This window comes from Myxine glutinosa, chromosome 4 (assembly GCF_964187855.1).
Source record: "Myxine glutinosa chromosome 4, kmMyxGlut1.1, whole genome shotgun sequence".
NCBI classification, from domain to species: domain Eukaryota; kingdom Metazoa; phylum Chordata; class Myxini; order Myxiniformes; family Myxinidae; genus Myxine; species Myxine glutinosa.
In genome coordinates this window covers 63844874-63864016 of record NC_136264.1, presented here as the reverse complement: position 1 = coordinate 63864016, position 19143 = coordinate 63844874, and the positions used below count along the sequence as shown (strand labels likewise).

The window sequence follows — 19143 nt, the reverse complement described above, 5'->3', positions numbered from 1 at the left end:
ATTGATAAACCTCGATGGCGATGAAAAACATCTCACGGAAGCATCGTCAGCTCTGGACTGTTCCGTTTGACCCATCGGCTTTACATGGTTGCCGTCATGCTGTTATGCAAGGTTCAGGGATAAAACGAAAATATATCATGCTCGGAAATGCAATGCAAGGACGAAAAGACTCTCCCCATGTCTTTTTTCTCAAGACTGTGTCGGGTAAGGTGTTTTATGAGCTCTCTAGTTTTGTTTTTTTTCAAGGAAAGGTGCAGCCACTATTACAACCAGAAACTCTAGTTGTTGCCTCAATTATACGAAATCATAAATCCAAAGCTATTGTCCTCTTTTCTGTCAGTTTCTGGTTATTCAAAATCTTACACGAAGTGGACCGCATTGAAGGACCAGGTCACTTCACTTCAAGTTCATGAAGAAGTATGTCTATTAAATTGAAATGGGCAACATGGGCCATTCAAAACAGATTCTGATTTATGATTTGTACACTTGTGACCATATTCTGTGAATCCCTCCTTCGTCACCAAGATGATGAGGTCCATACCACCTGAGATACTATTGCCTTATTTAAACAAGAAAAAACAGCTTTTTATCGGTTTATAGTTATGCTGGTTTCAAAAATGATAAATTCTAAGGCGTCTCATGGTTCCTTGTTTCAACTCTTGTTGTTACTGCTTGGAAGCCTTGACAGTTGCTAACAATTCTAGATGTTCTTACTGTATTACTCAAACTTATATTTTATTATTAAAATTATTATTATTATTGTTGTTGTTGTTGTAACCACAGATGCCCCATCCTGACTTGGAAAGTGACACACATTTTCAAAGAGTTAATTTCCCAAACACAATATGTGACATCTTCCCCTGTTTGAAGGGACCATGTCTCTTATTACACAATCTATTAGATGCACTATTTAAAATTATATTCCTTGCATCAAAACGTGATTTGTGTTATTAATTAATTTGGAGTGTACTTTTTGGACATGTGATGTGTTTTGATATGATTGGTAAAGTTAGTGCATTTTATTCTGAATTGTAAAAATAGATGCAGTGCAGTATTTTCAAATTACAATTGATTTGTTAGTGTGGCAGTTGCAACACAATGGTAGTTGCAATAGTAGTTTCAGAATATTTTATTTTAGGAAGTATGGTCTTCAATTTTGCAGGGATATTTTCTGCATCATGTAAACATGGATGAAACTGACAAGCAACAAGAAAAACAGAACTTTGGATTGCTTGCTTGGGATTCAAATATAGAATATTTTAGAATTATTACTACATACGCCTACATATTACTTAGAAGTAATGGCCCCAATTATTCCCACCTTCTTGTGGGGTCGTTTGAGGAACGTTTTTTGGCCTAACTCACACATTGTCTGACCTAGCCTGACATTCCACTGAAGGTGGCAGTAATGTGGAAAGTGGCTGTGGTAACAGCAACAAAGTGCTTCCTCTTTGTGAGACTCCATGTGATCTTTAACATCCACGAAACACCAGTGTTGGCAGATGTGTCCTGCAGCTTCTGTCCTTGCAATGGACTGTGCATTGATGCATTACCCTCCATGGAAAACACCAGGGTGATAGTTTTTACAGTTGCTGGGTCGAGATTCAAACCCAGGCTTGATAGCTCAAAGATGAGCGTGCATACATCAACGCTTTCATGTCAGCCTTCTTTCAGACTAATTGCATACATATCTATTATTTTTTGGTTTGTTTGGTTTTGGTTTATTTTGAAGTTCCAGCAGAGTCCATGTGTTTTATACCTCTCCCAATCCCCCCCCCCCCCCCACATCCCCGCCTTCCCATGCCTCCTCCCCCAAGCCCTCTCCCTCCCACAGATCTTCCGTTGTCCCTGTTCTCTTCTGTCGTACTTGTGTGCTTCCCTCTCTCTCCCCATCTTGTCTCCCGCTCCCTTTATTGTATGTTTTGTGTGTCCGCTTGTTGTTGTTTTTTTGTGATTGATGTTAGCTCTTACACGAGCCTCGATCTTGTAGAAAAAACAAAAAAAATCTCTAAACATTGTTTTTCACAATATGACATTGAAATATGTAGGCTATGACTTCCTGCTGTTCGAGCCAACGGAATTATGATCTTGTACTTTTACTCAGCAGTCAGCAGCTATATCCCGAATGAACATTAACTGGAATAACCATGAGTGAGTAAAACTACAAAGTAGGATAATTTTGAATTTTTGGTGTGGAATGAGCTCAAAGCCCAATCTTGCTAAATATATTGTGGGATTTTGAATGAAGGTGAACGAGGGGAGGTCGTTTTAGAGAAGCATGGTTATTTGGAATCATGTGTGAGTGTTTCCAGATTTTCTAAGGAAATTCAGACATAGGAATTGGTGTTCTGGCTCACTATGCATGTGTCAAAGCCACAACTCAGCACTTAGTCTGGCTAATACTAAATATAAAGCAAATCATGAGCAGGAAATATAGCCAGGGTACCAGCACATCATTAATGAGGCCTTTTGAAAGACTGAAATATTAATGCCCACAACAGACATGCTGCCGAGCATCTACTTTAGCATGCATAGCTGGAGAGCAGTGTACTCCAAAATGCAGGAATCCTGCTGGCACAGCATCCAAAAGACAGCGTTCAGTTCAGTCTGACTTGCTCAGGAGTCAAATTTGGACACTATAGTTATGAGCACATAAGCAATTTAGCAACTGCTAATTTTCATTTCAAATCAGTCACTTGAAGTCATTGAAAATATTATTTTTAAAATGTCTCCTTAAAAAAAAATTCAAGTCGAGGCTCTTGGAGGAGCTAGAACACACGACAGAACAGGACGTAACACAATAAATAAATAAATAAATATAAAAACCAGCAGCAAGAGGGGGGAGCAAAACAAACCATCAGCAGGATTGAGGGACAACATAGAGGAAGATTTTGAGGGATAAGTGATGGGGGGTGGGGGAGGAAGAATGACAGCAATGGGAGGATACAGTGGTTGGTCGGACAAGATGGATACAACCACAAACTCAACGAGAAAGACCAATCAGAGATTGCAGACTTTTGCCAAGAATTGTTGTCTTTTCTTTGTTTGTGTTTTTTGTGGTGTATCATGTGAGGTGTTTGTGCGCTGGTGTGTTTGTGTCTGTGTGGTGTGTAGCCGATGCATTCACAATGTAGGTTTATGGTCATAGCGCAGACAAACAGACCTCTTCGGTTTTATTGTATAGATTTACGTTCCAATCGGATGTATTTATCGATGTATTCACCTTCATAGAAAGAAAAGACATTTCCTAATTGTGTCCAGCTTCCTCTTGAACCTACAGCCCCATTTTCTTCCGTGCCTTCAACCAAAAACATTCTTACCACCCACCCATGAAGTCTGTCACTGTACATCCAGTTTGGAAATCCTGAGGTGTCCATTTTGCAAAGGTGTGCACACGACAACGAATTCCCGTTCACATTAATTCATGGTATCAATCCCCTCCATGTCAGTACTTTATAGACATACTCATATTCTAGTAGTATGTACTTTATAGACATACTCACATTCTAATTGCACATACTTTTTAGAGGTACTCGGTTGAAAATAGACAGCGTGTAATACTGGCTAGCACTAGGTGGCGCTTATGAAGAAGTGGAAGGAAAAACTCGAAACGTGGAAAGAGGTGTGCTTCGAGGGTGTAAATAGGGGTATAAAAGATCATCGTTGTGCGTGGGGGATGACCTGAGATGGTGGTGAACAGCTTTCTTGAAGTAATGGAGGGAAGAATGAGATTGAAGAGACTGGTTAAGTTTGTTCCACAGGTGGGAAAAAAGAGTAACAAATGAGTGGAGGTGAGCAGTGATTCGGGATTTTGTGAGTTTCACCAGGAAGGGGTTACTGGTAGACCGCGTGTGCCCTGGAGAAATCTGGGCAGGGAGGGGGGGGGGGGAGTGGGGGTCGACAGCAGGGCCCGCCGAGATGGGGGAGGGGGTGACCACCCTGATGCCGGACCTAATAGGGGCCCGTAATTATTCTTTCAATTTGTTGTTTCATAATGGGAGTATCGTTATAAATATAGTTACATTGCCGGGGGGGGGGGGGGGGGGGTATTATGCTCTTGCCACCCTCTCACATAGAATAAACTATTGTGGGTAAAATTTATATAATGATAATCGCGGTATTGACGTAATGACGTAAATGGATACAGGAGTGTTGGCCAATGGCCAAACGCCATCCGGATGAAGTGGGTTAAGAAACGAAATTAAGGTTAAGAAATGGGTTATATGTGTGCGTTCATATGTGTGTGTATGTGCGTGTGTATGTTCATGTGTATGTGTGTGTGTGGGTTTGTGTGTATGTGTGTGTGTCTAAGTAATATCATATGAAATATATATTTTCCTTATTGGGTGCAGGTAGGGGAGTGTTTTAAGCACCTAACAAATTGATTTCTTCAAAATGCCAACAGGTAGAACATCACCAGGCAATGCCGGGTACTCCTGCTAATGAATGAATAACACCCCAATTTCCTTTAACCATGGCATGTGTTTGTTCTGACGAAAATACGGAAACCTCTGTAGTTACAGATCGATTTTAAAAAAATTTTGTAAGGGGCCCGGATGAAGGGGGCCCGAGACTTAGTATTGCCCCGGGGCCGATTCTGGCTCTCGACGGCCCTGGTCTACAGAGAATGAAAAGGGTAGAGGGTGTAAGAACAGAAAGGAGGCTGGAAAAGACAGAGGCCACCCACCTGCCTGCAATGTGAAGGTGATGGGTCCAGATATACGAGTAATTCTGTGGGGGATGCCAATAATTGTCTGGAAGATACCAGTAATTGTGTGGGAGATGCCAATAATTGTCTGGAAGATACCAGTAATTGTGTGGGGGTTGCCAATAATTGTCTGGAAGATACCAGTAATTGTGTGGGAGATGCCAATAATTGTCTGGAAGATACCAGTAATTGTGTGGAAGATACCAATAATTGTGTGGGAGATGCCAATAATTGTCTGGAAGATACCATTAATTGTGTGGGAGATGCCAAAAATTGTCTGGAAGATACCAGTAATTGTGTGGAAGATACCAATAATTGTTTGGAAGATACCAGTAATTGTGTGTGAGATGCCAATAATTGTGTGGAAGATACCAGTAATTGTGTGGGAGATGCCAATAATTGTCTGGAGGATACCAGTAATTGTGTGGGAGATGCCAATAATTGTGTGGAAGATACCAGTAATTGTGTGGAAGATACCAATAATTGTGTGGGAGATGCCAATAATTGTGTGGAAGATACCAATAATTGTGTGGGAGATACCAATAATTGTGTGGGAGATACCAATAATTGTGTGGGAGATGCCAATAATTGTGTGGAAGATACCAGTAATTGTCTGGAAGATACCAGTAATTGTGTGGAAGATACCAGTAATTGTGTGGGGGATGCCAATAATTGTGTGGAAGATACCAATAATTGTGTGGAAGATACCAGTAATTGTGTGGAAGATACCAGTAATTGTGTGGAAGATACCAATAATTGTGTGGGAGATGCCAATAATTGTGTGGAATATACCAGTAATTGTGTGGAAGATACCAGTAATTGTGTGGAAGATACCAGTAATTGTCTGGAAGATACCAGTAATTGTGTGGGAGATGCCAATAATTGTGTGGAAGATACCAATAATTGTGTGGGAGATGCCAATAATTGTGTGGAAGATACCAATAATTGTGTGGAAGATACCAGTAATTGTGTGGAAGATACCAGTAATTGTCTGGAAGATACCAGTAATTGTGTGGAAGATACCAATAATTGTGTGAAAGCTACCAATAATTGTGTGGAAGATACCAATAATTGTGTGGAAGACACCAATAATTGTGTGGAAGATACCAATAATTGTGTGGAAGATACCAATAATTGTGTGGAAGATACCAATAATTGTGTGGAAGATACCAATAATTGTGTGGAAGATACCAGTAATTGTCTGGAAGATACCAGTAATTGTGTGGAAGAAACCAATAATTGTGTGGAAGATACCAATAATTGTGTGGAAGATACCAATAATTGTGTGGAAGATACCAATAATTGTGTGGAAGATACCAATAATTGTGTGGAAGATACCAGTAATTGTCTGGAAGATACCAGTAATTGTGTGGAAGATACCAATAATTGTCTGGAAGATACCAGTAATTGTGTGGAAGATACAAATAATTGTCTGGAAGATACCAGTAATTGTGTGGGAGATGCCAATAATTGTGTGGAAGAAACCAGTAATTGTGTGGGAGATGCCAATAATTGTCTGGAAGATACCAGTAATTGTGTGGGAGATGCCAATAATTGTCTGGAAGATACCAGTAATTGTGTGGGAGATGCCAATAATTGTGTGAGAGGTGCCAATAATTGTCTGGAAGATATCAGTAATTGTGTGGAAGATACAAATAATTGTGTGAGAGATGCCAATAATTGTGTGGAAGATACCAGTAATTGTGTGGGAGATGCCAATAATTGTGTGGAAGATACCAGTAATTGTGTGGAAGATACCAATAATTGTGTGGGAGATGCCAATAATTGTGTGGAAGATACCAATAATTGTGTGGAAGATACCAATAATTGTGTGGAAGATACCAATAATTGTGTGGGAGATACCAATAATTGTGTGGGAGATGCCAATAATTGTGTGGAGGATACCAGTAATTGTCTGGAAGATACCACTAATTGTGTGGAAGATACCAGTAATTGTGTGGAAGATACCAGTAATTGTGTGGGGGATGCCAATAATTGTGTGGAAGATACCAATAATTGTGTGGAAGATACCAATAATTGTGTGGAAGATACCAGTAATTGTGTGGAAGATACCAGTAATTGTGTGGAAGATACCAATAATTGTGTGGGAGATACCAATAATTGTGTGGGAGATGCCAATAATTGTGTGGAAGATACCAGTAATTGTGTGGAAGATACCAGTAATTGTCTGGAAGATACCAGTAATTGTGTGGGAGATGCCAATAATTGTGTGGAAGATACCAATAATTGTTTGGGAGATGCCAATAATTGTGTGGAAGATACCAATAATTGTGTGGAAGATACCAGTAATTGCGTGGAAGATACCAGTAATTGTGTGGAAGATACTAGTAATTGTGTGGGAGATGCCAATAATTGTGTGGGAGATACCAATAATTGTGTGGGAGATGCCAATAATTGTGTGGAAGATACCAGTAATTGTGTGGGAGATACCAATAATTGTGTGAGAGATGCCAATAATTGTGTGGGAGATGCCAATAATTGTGTGGGAGATGCCAATAATTGTGTGGAAGATACCAGTAATTGTGTGGAAGATACCAGTAATTGTCTGTAAGATACCAGTAATTGTGTGGGAGATGCCAATAATTGTGTGGAAGATACCAATAATTGTGTGGGAGATGCCAATAATTGTGTGGAAGATACCAATAATTGTGTGGAAGATACCAGTAATTGTGCGGAAGATACCAGTAATTGTCTGGAAGATACCAGTAATTGTGTGGAAGATACCAATAATTGTGTGGAAGATACCAATAATTGTGTTGAAGATACCAATAATTGTGTGGAAGATACCAATAATTGTGTGGAAGATACCAATAATTGTGTGGAAGATACCAATAATTGTGTGGAAGATACCAATAATTGTGTGGAAGATACCAATAATTGTGTGGAAGATACCAGTTATTGTCTGGAAGATACCAGTAATTGTCTGGAAGATACTAATAATTGTGTGGAAGATACCAATAATTGTGTGGAAGATACCAATAATTGTGTGGAAGATACCAGTAATTGTGTGGAAGATACCAGTAATTGTGTGGGAGATGCCAATAAATGTCTGGAAGATACCAGTAATTGTGTGGGAGATGCCAATAATTGTGTGGGAGATACCAGTACTTGTGTGGAAGATACCAATAATTGTGTGGAAGATACCAGTAATTGTGTGGAAGATACCAATAATTGTGTGGAAGATACAGTCATACCCCGTATTACGCCATTTCGACCTACGTCAAATCCGACTTTACGCCACTTTTCTAGAGTAAATTTCAGTTCAGCGAACGTCATTATGTGCGACTTTACGTCACTCCTACGGACGTGAAAAAAATTAATTTTTCCTTAAAAATATATTTAAAATAAATAAAATAGTACATAAATTAACAATAAAAGAAGCTAAAAAACAATTTAAAATACAATAAAAAGCACATTAGAAAAAAATGTTCGTACAGTGTACTGTACGTACGCGTAGCTGCTGGATCTCATTCAAAACAGAGGTGACGTGCAGTATTCCTTTACTGTGTCTGTGTTAGCCATGGGTCCTAAGAAGGATAGTGCTCGTGTTTCCAAGCGTAATGTGGTTACGATGGAAGATAAGTTAAATCTGATTAAAACTTATGAAAAAGGTGAAAAAGTGTCGGTGATAGCGCATAGACCTTATCGCGAATCGGAACCGCAATGCGTCATGGGATCGGAAAAGGGGCAATAGCGCCGCCGGCGGTCGCTGTCACTTTGACAGACTGCTTGTTTACATTGACACACTACGTGATCCTTACCAATTTAAACTACTTTTAGGACGTTTTTACTCTGACAAATTAACTGTGAACTGTGATCAGCTCATGAGCCAGTGTTTGCAAGCCAAGGACACCGTCACAAAACTGAAAGCCGCCATTGCAGTATGTAACAAGAAGCTTACTGTTTCGGACATAGTAAACTGGGATGAACTTGTGAAACTTTATCCAGGTTTACCTAGTTATGATCTGTTTTAGTGGTTATTAGCAGAAGTATCCCCTCATGCACAGAACCTTCATTTTTATAAGGGGAAATTATCAATGGAAGACAAGACCTGGCAAATAAACAATACTACAAAACTCGGAGTGAAGCGATCTCAATCTTCAGAGGTTCAACTACTCATGACACTCATGAAGCTTCGGCTTAATCTTCGCGACGAGGACCTTGCATTTCGCTTTGGATTAGGACAAAGCACCGTCTCCCAAGTTTTGTTCGCAAGTGTACAGCCAACTATAAGTCAAGACCTACTCTCAAGTGCCTTGTTGGTATTACACCTAGCGGAACAATTTCATACATTTCCAAACCTACAGGAGGAAACACGTCGGACAAAAAAATTGTAAAGATGACGAATATTGTAGACAAGTTCCAGCCCGGCGATATTTGTATGGCCGATCGAGGTTTCAACATTCAGAAACTGTTCTTGCATAAGCAGGTTGTTTCTCTTCTCCAATGGGAACCCCCCTTTCCCTCAAATATTTCTTTAAATCGCTGGATTTTAATGCCAAAAACCGCTGAATTTTTCACATTAGCCATCTTCCTTTCTGTAAACACAGCGTCGATCGTAGACAGACGCTTCCTCTTCTGGGTTCGTGTTTACGTTTGCCCCCTTTTCGATCCCATCATGCCTTGCTGTGGAGCACCCTCTGTTGATATTTACTGATTCGCGATAAGGTCTATGCCTTAGGGCTGCCACGATCGACGGTATCGACCATCATTCATGATAGGGAACGTATTCTCGCATACGTCACTGAAAAAGCGCCGCCGGCTAAGACTGCTAAAATGTGTGTTTGTGTTCAGAAGAGACGCCATGTTTAAGGTGAATAACATAATCTTATTAATTTTATTTATTATTCTTTACAAATTCATTTATTAATTGTGTTCATTACTCATTCAAAAATATGACTAAAATATGTTTAGTGTTCTTTAAGGTTTAGCGATAGTTATATACTTTCGCGAGTTATTTACTCGAGTTTTACGGTGTTTGTCTTCATTTTAAGGCATTTTTGAGGCATTACGCCCGGTTTACGTCAAAAACCAAGTTACGTCACGGCTTATGGAACCAATTAATGACGTAGGCCGGGGTATTACTGTACCAGTAATTGTGTGGAAGATACCAGTAATTGTGTGGAAGATACCAATAATTGTGTGGAAGATACCAATAATTGTGTGGAAGATACCAATAATTGTGTTGAAGATACCAGTAATTGTGTGGGAGATGCCAATAATTGTGTGGAAGATACCAATAATTGTGTGGAAGATACCAATAATTGTGTGGAAGATACCAGTAATTGTGTGGAAGATACCAGTAATTGTGTGGGAGATGCCAATAAATGTCTGGAAGATACCAGTAATTGTGTGGGAGATGCCAATAATTGTGTGGGAGATACCAGTACTTGTGTAGAAGATACCAATAATTGTGTGGAAGATACCAGTAATTGTGTGGAAGATACCAATAATTGTGTGGAAGATAGTCATACCCCGTATTACGCCATTTCGACCTACGTCAAATCCGACTTTACGCCACTTTTCTAGAGTAAATTTCAGTTCAGCGAACGTCATTATGTGCGACTTTACGTCACTCCTACGGACGTGAAAAAAATTAATTTTTCCTTAAAAATATATTTAAAATAAATAAAATAGTACATAAATTAACAATAAAAGAAGCTAAAAAACAATTTAAAATACAATAAAAAGCACATTAGAAAAAAATGTTCGTACAGTGTACTGTACGTACGCGTAGCTGCTGGATCTCATTCAAAACAGAGGTGACGTGCAGTATTCCTTTACTGTGTCTGTGTTAGCCATGGGTCCTAAGAAGGATAGTGCTCGTGTTTCCAAGCGTAATGTGGTTACGATGGAAGATAAGTTAAATCTGATTAAAACTTATGAAAAAGGTGAAAAAGTGTCGGTGATAGCGCATAGACCTTATCGCGAATCGGAACCGCAATGCGTCATGGGATCGGAAAAGGGGCAATAGCGCCGCCGGCGGTCGCTGTCACTTTGACAGACTGCTTGTTTACATTGACACACTACGTGATCCTTACCAATTTAAACTACTTTTAGGACGTTTTTACTCTGACAAATTAACTGTGAACTGTGATCAGCTCATGAGCCAGTGTTTGCAAGCCAAGGACACCGTCACAAAACTGAAAGCCGCCATTGCAGTATGTAACAAGAAGCTTACTGTTTCGGACATAGTAAACTGGGATGAACTTGTGAAACTTTATCCAGGTTTACCTAGTTATGATCTGTTTTAGTGGTTATTAGCAGAAGTATCCCCTCATGCACAGAACCTTCATTTTTATAAGGGGAAATTATCAATGGAAGACAAGACCTGGCAAATAAACAATACTACAAAACTCGGAGTGAAGCGATCTCAATCTTTAGAGGTTCAACTACTCATGACACTCATGAAGCTTCGGCTTAATCTTCGCGACGAGGACCTTGCATTTCGCTTTGGATTAGGACAAAGCACCGTCTCCCAAGTTTTGTTCGCAAGTGTACAGCCAACTATAAGTCAAGACCTACTCTCAAGTGCCTTGTTGGTATTACACCTAGCGGAACAATTTCATACATTTCCAAACCTACAGGAGGAAACACGTCGGACAAAAAAATTGTAAAGATGACGAATATTGTAGACAAGTTCCAGCCCGGCGATATTTGTATGGCCGATCGAGGTTTCAACATTCAGAAACTGTTCTTGCATAAGCAGGTTGTTTCTCTTCTCCAATGGGAACCCCCCTTTCCCTCAAATATTTCTTTAAATCGCTGGATTTTAATGCCAAAAACCGCTGAATTTTTCACATTAGCCATCTTCCTTTCTGTAAACACAGCGTCGATCGTAGACAGACGCTTCCTCTTCTGGGTTCGTGTTTACGTTTCCCCCTTTTCGATCCCATCATGCCTTGCGGTGGAGCACCCTCTGTTGATATTTACTGATTCGTGATAAGGTCTATGCCTTAGGGCTGCCACGATCGACGGTATCGACCATCATTCATGATAGGGAACGTATTCTCGCATACGTCACTGAAAAAGCGCCGCCGGCTAAGACTGCTAAAATGTGTGTTTGTGTTCAGAAGAGACGCCATGTTTAAGGTGAATAACATAATCTTATTAATTTTATTTTTTATTCTTTACAAATTCATTTATTAATTGTGTTCATTACTCATTCAAAAATATGACTAAAATATGTTTAGTGTTCTTTAAGGTTTAGCGATAGTTATATACTTTCGCGAGTTATTTACTCGAGTTTTACGGTGTTTGTCTTCATTTTAAGGCATTTTTGAGGCATTACGCCCGGTTTACGTCAAAAACCAAGTTACGTCACGGCTTATGGAACCAATTAATGACGTAGGCCGGGGTATTACTGTACCAGTAATTGTGTGGAAGATACCAGTAATTGTGTGGAAGATACCAATAATTGTGTGCAAGTTCCAATAATTGTGTGGAAGATACCAATAATTGTGTGGAAGATACCAATAATTGTGTGGAAGATACCAGTAATTGTGTGGAAGATACCAGTAATTGTGTGGAAGATACCAATAATTGTGTGGAAGATACCAATAATTGTGTGGAAGATACCAGTAATTGCGTGGAAGATACCAGTAATTGTGTGGAAGATACTAGTAATTGTGTGGGAGATGCCAATAATTGTCTGGAAGATACCAGTAATTGTGTGGAAGATACTAGTAATTGTGTGGGAGATGCCAATAATTGTGTGGAAGATACCAATAATTGTGTGGAAGATACCAGTAATTGTGTGGAAGACACCAATAATTGTGTGGAAGATACCAATAATTGTGTGGAAGATACCAGTAATTGTGTGGAAGATACCAGTAATTGTGTGGAAGATACCAATAATTGTGTGGAAGATACCAGTAATTGTGTGGAAGATACCAATAATTGTGTGGAAGATACCAATAATTGTGTGGAAGATAGCAGTAATTGTGTGGAAGATACCAGTAATTGTCTGGAAGATACCAGTAATTGTCTGGAAGATACCAGTAATTGTGTGGGAGATGCCATTAATTGTGTGGAAGATACCAATAATTGTGTGGGAGATGCCAATAATTGTGTGGAAGATACCAATAATTGTGTGGAAGATACCAGTAATTGTGTGGAAGATACCAGTAATTGTCTGGAAGATACCAGTAATTGTGTGGAAGATACCAATAATTGTGTGGAAGATACCAATAATTGTGTGGAAGATACCAATAATTGTGTGGAAGATACCAATAATTGTGTGGAAGATACCAATAATTGTGTGGAAGATACCAATAATTGTGTGGAAGATACCAATAATTGTGTGGAAGATACCAATAATTGTGTGGAAGATACCAGTAATTGTCTGGAAGATACCAGTAATTGTCTGGAAGATACCAATAATTGTGTGGAAGATACCAATAATTGTATGGGAGATGCCAATAATTGTGTGGGAGATGCCAATAATTGTGTGGAAGATACCAATAATTGTGTGGAAGATACCAGTAATTGTGTGGAAGATACCAGTAATTGTGTGGGAGATGCCAATAAATGTCTGGAAGATACCAGTAATTGTGTGGGAGATGCCAATAATTGTGTGGGAGATACCAGTAATTGTGTTGAAGTTACCAATAATTGTGTGGAAGATACCAGTAATTGTGTGGAAGATACCAATAATTGTGTGGAAGATAATCATACCCCATTTTACGCCATTTCGACCTACGTCAAATCCGACTTTACGCCACTCTTCTAGAGTAAATTTCAGTTCAGCGAACGTCATGTGCGACTTTACGTCACTCCTACGGACGTGAAAAAAAGTAATTATTCCTTAAAAATATATTTAAAATAAATAAAATAGTACATAAATTAACAATAAAAGAAGCTAAAAAACAATTTAAAATACAATAACAAGCACATAAAAAAAAAGTTCGTACAGTATACTGTACATACGCGTAGCTGCTGGATCTCATTCAAAACAGAGGCAACGCACATATTTCCTTTACTGTGTCTGTATTAGCCATGGGTCCTAAGAAGGATAGTGCTCGTGTTTCCAAGCGTAAAGTGGTTACGATGGAAGATAAGTTAAATCTGATTAAAACTTATGAAAAAGGTGAAAAAGTGTCGGTGATAGCGCATAGACCTTATCGCGAATCGGAACCGCAATGCGTCGTGGCATCGGAAAAGGGGCAATAGCGCCGCCGGTGGTCGCTGTCACTTTGACAGACTGCTTGTTTACATTGACACACTACGTGATCCTTACCACTTTAAACTACCTTTAGGACTCTTTTACTGTGACAAATTAACTGTGAACTGTGATCAGCTCATGAGCCATGTATTTGCAAGCCAAGGACACCGTCGCAAAACTGAAAGCCGCCATTGCAGTATGTAACAAGAAGCTTACTGTTTCGGACATAGTAAACTGGGATGAACTTGTGAAACTTTATCCAGGTTTACCTAGTTATGACCTGTTTAAGTGGTTATTAGCAGAAGTATCCCCTCATGCACAGAACCTTCATTTTTATAAGGGGAAATTATCAATGGAAGACAAGACCTGGCAAATAAACAATACTATAAAACTCGGAGTTAAGCGATCTCAATCTTTAGAGGATCAACTACTCATGACACTCATGAAGCTTCGGCTTAATCTTCGCGAGGCGGACCTCGCATTTCGCTTTGGATTAGGACAAAGCACCGTCTCCCAAGTTTTGTTCGCAAGTGTACAGCCAATATAAGTCAAGACCTACTCTCAAGTGCCTTGTTGGTATTACACCTAGCGGAACAATTTCATACATTTCCAAACCTACAGGAGGAAACACGTCGGACAAAAAAATTGTAAAGATGACGAATATTGTAGACAAGTTCCAGCCCGGCGATATTTGTACGGCCGATCGAGGTTTCAACATTCAGGAACTGTTCTTGCATAAGCAGGTTGTTTCTCTTCTCCAATGGGAACCCCCCTTTCCCTCAAATATTTCTTTAAATCGCTGGATTTTAATTCCAAAAAACGCTGAATTTCTTTCACATTAGCCATCTTCCTTTCCGTAAACACAGCGTCGATCGTAGACAGATGCTTCCTCTTCTGGGTTCGTGTTTACGTTTGCCCCCTTTTCGATCCCATCATGCCTTGCGGTGGAGCACACTCTGTTGATATTTACCGATTCGCGACAAGGTCTATGCCTTAGGGCTGCCACGATCGACGGTATCGACCATCATTCATGATAGGGAACGTATTCTCGCATACGTCACTGAAAAAGCGCCGCCGGCTAAGATTGCTAAAATGTGTGTTTGTGTTCAGAAGAGACGCCATGTTTAAGGTGAATAACATAATCTTATTTATTTTATTTATTATTCTTTACAAATTCATTTATTAATTGTATTCATTACTCATTCAAAAATATGACTAAAATGTGTTTTTAGTGTTCTTTAAGGTTTAGCGATAGTTATATACTTTCGCGAGTTATTTACTCTAGTTTTATGGTGTTTGTCTTCATTTTAAGGCATTTTTAAGGCATCACGCCCGGTTTACGTCAAAAACCGAGTTACGTCACGGCTTATGGAACCAATTAATGACGTAGGCCGGCGTATTACTGTACCAGTAATTGTGTGGAAGATACCAGTAATTGTGTGGAAGATACCAATAATTGTGTGCAAGATACCAATAATTGTGTGAAAGATACCAATAATTGTGTGGAAGACACCAATAATTGTGTGGAAGATACCAGTAATTGTGTGGAAGATACCAGTAATTGTGTGGAAGATACCAATAATTGTGTGGAAGATACCAATAATTGTGTGGAAGATACCAGTAATTGCGTGGAAGATACCAGTAATTGTGTGGAAGATACCAGTAATTGTGTGGAAGACACTAGTAATTGTGTGGGAGATGCCAATAATTGTCTGGAAGATACCAGTAATTGTGTGGAAGATGCCAATAATTGTGTGGAAGATACCAATAATTGTGTGGAAGATACCAATAATTGTGTGGAAGATACTAGTAATTGTGTGGGAGATGCCAATAATTGTGTGGAAGATACCAATAATTGTGTGGAAGATACCAGTAATTGTGTGGAAGGTACCAATAATTGTGTGGAAGATACCAGTAATTGTGTGGAAGATACCAGTAATTGTGTGGAAGATACCAATAATTGTGTGGAAGATACCAGTAATTGTGTGGAAGATACCAATAATTGTGTGGAAGATACCAGTAATTGCGTGGAAGATACCAGTAATTGTGTGGAAGATACCAGTAATTGTGTGGAAGACACTAGTAATTGTGTGGGAGATGCCAATAATTGTCTGGAAGATACCAGTAATTGTGTGGAAGATGCCAATAATTGTGTGGAAGATACCAATAATTGTGTGGAAGATACCAATAATTGTGTGGAAGATACCAGTAATTGTCTGGAAGATACCAGTAATTGTGTGGAAGATACTAGTAATTGTGTGGGAGATGCCAATAATTGTGTGGAAGATACCAATAATTGTGTGGAAGATACCAGTAATTGTGTGGAAGGTACCAATAATTGTGTGGAAGATACCAATAATTGTGTGGAAGATACCAGTAATTGTGTGGAAGATACCAGTAATTGTGTGGAAGATACCAATAATTGTGTGGAAGATACCAGTAATTGTGTGGAAGATACCAATAATTGTGTGGAAGATACCAATAATTGTGTGGAAGATACCAGTAATTGTGTGGAAGATACCAGTAATTGTGTGGAAGATACCAATAATTGTGTGGAAGATACCAATAATTGTGTGGAAGATACCAGTAATTGCATGGAAGATACCAGTAATTGTGTGGAAGATACCAGTAATTGTGTGGAAGATACTAGTAATTGTGTGGGAGATGCCAATAATTGTCTGGAAGATACCAGTAATTGTGTGGGAGATGCCAATAATTGTCTGGAAGATACCAATAATTGTGTGGAAGATACCAATAATTGTGTGGAAGATACCAGTAATTGTGTGGAAGATACCAATAATTGTGTGGAAGATACCATTAATTGTGTGGAAGATACCAATAATTGTGTGGAAGATACCAGTAATTGTGTGGAAGATACCAGTAATTGTGTGGAAGATACCAGTAATTGTGTGGAAGATACCAGTAATTGTGTGGAAGATACCAATAATTGTGTGGAAGATACCAATAATTGTGTGGAAGATACCAATAATTGTGTGGAAGATACCAGTAATTGTGTGGAAGATACCAGTAATTGTGTGGAAGATACCAGTAATTGTGTGGAAGATACCAGTAATTGTGTGGAAGATACCAGTAATTGTGTGGAAGATACCAATAATTGTGTGGAAGATACCATTAATTGTGTGGAAGATACCAATAATTGTGTGGAAGATACCAGTAATTGTGTGGAAGATACCAATAATTGTGTGGAAGATACCAATAATTGTGTGGAAGATACCAATAATTGTGTGGAAGATACCAATAATTGTGTGGAAGATACCAGTAATTGTGTGGAAGATACCAGTAATTGTGTGGAAGATACCAATAATTGTGTGGAAGATACCAATAATTGTGTGGAAGATACCAATAATTGTGTGGAAGATACCAGTAATTGTGTGGAAGATACCAGTAATTGTGTGGAAGATACCAGTAATTGTGTGGAAGATACCAGTAATTGTGTGGAAGATACCAGTAATTGTGTGGAAGATACCAATAATTGTGTGGAAGATACCATTAATTGTGTGGAAGATACCAATAATTGTGTGGAAGATACCAATAATTGTGTGGAAGATACCAATAATTGTGTGGAAGATACCAGTAATTGTGTGGAAGATACCAGTAATTGTGTGGAAGATACCAATAATTGTGTGGAAGATACCAATAATTGTGTGGAAGATACCAATAATTGTGTGGAAGATACCAATAATTGTGTGGAAGATACCAGTAATTGTGTGGAAGATACCAGTAATTGTGTGGAAGATACCAATAATTGTGTGGAAGATACCAATAATTGTGTGGAAGATACCAATAATTGTGTGGAAGATACCAGTAATTGTGTGGAAGATACCTGTAATTGTGTGGAAGATACCAGTAATTGTGTGGAAGATACCAGTAATTGTGTGGAAGATACCAATAATTGTGTGGAAGATGTCAATAATTGTCTGGAAGATACCAGTAATTGTGTGGAAGATACCAATAATTGTGTGGAAGATACCAGTAATTGTGTGGAAGATACCAGTAATTGTGTGGAAGATACCAATAATTGTGTGGAAGATACCAGTAATTGTGTGGAAGATACCAATAATTGTGTGGAAGATACCAGTAATTGTGTGGAAGATACCAATAATTGTGTGGAAGATACCAGTAATTGTGTGGAAGATACCAATAATTGTGAAGTCCTTAAATTCTACCACATCAAGCTTAGCAAGGTGTGAGGAAGTGGTGCCAGCCCAGTGGGAAGGGCAATATTCTTTCAAACTGTGAATGATGGGCTTGTAAGTTGATAAAAGTTCAGATGTGCGAAGGAAAACTTTGCATGATGGAGGCCATATTGTACATGTGTTTTTTCGAAGAAAGATCGTGGCTGACAACGTATTGAACAGCATTGTTAAGGACATAAATAGGAAGGTGGACATAGTCTTTCTGGAGAGACAGAGTGAGCATGTAAGATTTGTCAGGATTGAACAGCATATTCCAAGTGTAGCGCCAGCTCATGATTCTATCAACGTCTGCAGAGAGGGAAAATTATGCTGCCTGCCTATCTGAAGAAGGAGGGATGCTATGGCAGATGGTGGAGTCATCAGGAAAGATAAAAAGAGAATATGCCAGAGAGTCAGAAGCACCGTTGATGAAGATTAGGAATAAGTATTTTTGCAAATGCATTAATACAATACAGTACTGGCAACTATACTGTTTAAAGTGGCTCATGGTGGACCTTGTGCATACCTCCAATATAATATGCATGGCAAGAACATTAAGAGACCTCATTGTTGTTTTACCTGACATTAGTAGACTATTGGTAATTCAATTTAGTATTCCACCATTATGAGATCTGTGGTTGGGGGAGGTGAGGGGAGAGGGGGGGGGGAAGGAGGGTGGGGTTTAGGGTGGGGAGGGAAATTGAAATGATTGGGAAAAAAATAGGGGGGAATATTTTTTTTTTTTTTTTTTTTTTTGTTTTGTATACAGAATCAAGGCTCGTGAAAGAGCTAACATTTATTTCACAAACAAATCAAACAGACAAACAAAATATATAAAAAGAGGGAGCGGAAGACAAGATGGAGAGAGAAGGGGAAGCACACAGACACAACATTTGAGAGCAGGGAGACGTGTGGGAGGGAGAGGGCTTGGGGGGAGGAGGCATGGGAAGGGGGGGGGGGGGGTGGGAGAAGTGTAAAACACAAGGGCACCAAGGACTTCCAGGAAAGAAGTTGGTATTTCAAAAAAGTGGATTTGGGGTGAAATTAGCGGGGGT

The 19143-nt window shown here is 39.2% G+C and overlaps 1 protein-coding gene across 6 annotated transcripts in view; it reads left to right on the top strand.

Annotated features, from left to right (window-relative positions):
- Positions 1-19143, top strand: part of LOC137424701 (calcium/calmodulin-dependent protein kinase type II subunit alpha) — a 314922-nt gene that overhangs the window by 200438 nt on the left and 95341 nt on the right. The window lies entirely within an intron of this gene.